The sequence below is a fragment of the Rutidosis leptorrhynchoides genome, chromosome 4 (genome assembly GCF_046630445.1).
Source record: "Rutidosis leptorrhynchoides isolate AG116_Rl617_1_P2 chromosome 4, CSIRO_AGI_Rlap_v1, whole genome shotgun sequence".
Lineage (NCBI taxonomy): Eukaryota > Viridiplantae > Streptophyta > Magnoliopsida > Asterales > Asteraceae > Rutidosis > Rutidosis leptorrhynchoides.
This window is the reverse complement of record NC_092336.1, coordinates 97,664,742-97,667,514: the sequence shown is the minus strand read 5'-3', so window position 1 is coordinate 97,667,514 and position 2,773 is coordinate 97,664,742.

Below are 2,773 nucleotides of genomic sequence, written 5' to 3'. Positions count from 1 at the left end.
CCTGGTTGCGTCTACTCTTTAATACCTTAGCTCCCGCATAAACCCTCAATCCTAAAAGCTCAACCTGTTCCCTACATTCCAAAAGTGGAGCCCCTTGGTCCTTATCTACACCTAAATACTCTCTAATGAGAGTAACAAAAATACCTCCTCCAATTATCCCCCCTTCCTGTATTCCTTCAACCATCTTAGATAAATAAAAACCAAAACAGTAGGGGATATTAACAAGCCTCTTGGGTCTCGAATACACTTTAGGTAAAATAAATCATGTAAGGTCAATTTTTCCTTGTTGTGACCTCTCTGTGTAATCGAGTTAGCCAAAAATCTATGAATTATACGAAGCTCGGCTCTGTTAATATGTAAGTAGGTATGTATTCCTCCCCGCCCAAAAACATTATAGTCTGACATACGCCTCCAGACGGCGTTTGCGTCAAAATTCCTATCTACCCTTTCACCACGATAAATCAAATTCATACAATCGGGTAGTAGTAATTCAGCGGGCGTATATATCTGTAATGCCCTGGCCATGTCCAGCATGGACATCCTGTACATCCTACCGCCAAGTATAAACCTAAGAAAACTTCTATAATCTAATCTATCTACATCTACATTTAACGCTATAGTACTCATCAGCTCAACACACCATTCCTTATATACAGGTCTACGAATGGTGAATAAGCGTTCCCAATCAGTAAAAGAAGAACTGCCATACCTTTGTATCAAATGCTCCCTAACACAGTTAGCAAGTTGGACCCTTTCCAAAGGATCCTAATCAATTACCCTAGGAACCTCCACATCTTTCGTTATTAATTTGAATTTATTACTTTGATATGCCAGGTAATCTCTCCATCTTCTAAATCTCAGATTAGGATGCAACGTGTGTTCAGGAATCGTTGGGTATTCTACAGGCGGATGCATCGGAAATACTATGAATTCAGTAACAAACTGTAGCGGATCATAATAAGGTACATGTTGATCAGGCTGTTGTTGTGGTTCCTGTTGTGGTTCTTGTTCGGGTTCATATTGCATTTCTCGTTCTGGTTCTGGAGCTGGAGCAGGTCGTCTAGATGATGACGATGATGAACCTCCAGTATCGGCTCTCTGCAAAACACATTAAACACAAAATTTGTGCATCCAAATATGCATTAGTGTTAGCAAAATAACAATTTAAAACAATCACAATAACATGTTAAATCAAACTTAAACTTATATGCATTTTCATAATTTTTACAATTCTACACTTTTTCAAATAAACACATATGAAAATGTAGACAAAGTTCATAAGCATTTAACTCAAATAACATGTCAAAATAGTTATTACTAACAATTAAACAAGTCTCAATTGGCAATTATATCAAATTAATCAAGTTCATGAATTTTGCAACTAAAAAGTCCACTTTAATCTTCAAAAATCATGTTTAGGATTAAAGTTTGGATCATTTAGCTACCTAAACATGTTACACTACTCAATTTAGCAATAATTCATGACAAAAATCGGCCATAACCTGTTTATATCAAAAAGCCTCAAATTGCTCAAGAACACAAACCCTAGATTTCTAAAAATTTTGAAGTTTTTGGCTTCAAATCATGTTAAATAGCATCAATCTAGGTTATACATGCATAAAATACTAAAAATTTAACACTAATTACACTAGAAATTAACAAAATCAATTTATGAAAAATATAGCTCAAGAACACTAAAAATTAAATTTAAAGAGGTTTAGGGGTGTAATTGTTACCTTTCTTGATAAACTTCTGAACAATTTCATGATTAGAGGGAGAAATTTGACGAATTATGGTAAAAAAATGATGAAATTTGGTGAAGATTTGAGAGAGTTTCGTGTATATGTGTGTGTTTTTGTGGAGAAGACAGAACTCGCTGAGCTTTTTGTTTGTGGCCTGGAATCCAGCCTCATGCGATCGCATGGGGTTGGAGTTCACTTCCCATGCGATCGCATGGGGGTCCGGGTACAGTACCATTTGTTTTTTTTTTTTATAAAAACCTTTACTAATAAAACATATAATTAATAAAATTTTAAAAATTTGTTCCTTTTTAGGACGAGGGCTTTTCGGAACGATGTCCTAGTCCGTCTCTCGACAAAATTTTAAAATTCGTCAATTCAAAGCGCGGTTTTAAAAGTAAAGATTTTTGGGTTTTTTAAATGTTTTTGGCATACTTTAGTTCAATAAGATTAAAAATAATGATAATAAAAGTTCTCGTCCCTCCCTCAGGTAAAGCAATTTCGGTTCAACGACCTAGTCTTCAACTTACGACGAATTTTTAGAAATCAATTTTTTTAACTTAGCGAAATAAAGTAAATTTCTGTTTTTAAATTCACACCAAACTTAAATTATATTTTTGTTTTTATACATACAAACTTATATTAAAAATATTAATTTTTCAAATATTTACAATTTTAAATATATTGATTTAAAAAGTTTACAATATTATTTTAATATTAATTTTAAAAACAAAGTAAAAATAAAATTAAAAATCTTTTTGGTCTTTTATCCCACTTTAATCAATCAAATATTATCAAAAACATACGCCCCTCTTTTCGGTAAAGTAATTTCGGCTATATTACCTAGTTTTACTCCTGACGAATTTCTGAAATATTTTGGGTTGATTGATTAAAGATATTTATACCTTAAGAATAAACGGTAAATTTCGCAGTGATGTAATAAATTTTTGTATGATATCAATAATTTCGGTCACGCATACCTAATTTTATCGAATACCAATTTAATACTTTATAGCGAACAAATTAGCGTTTAT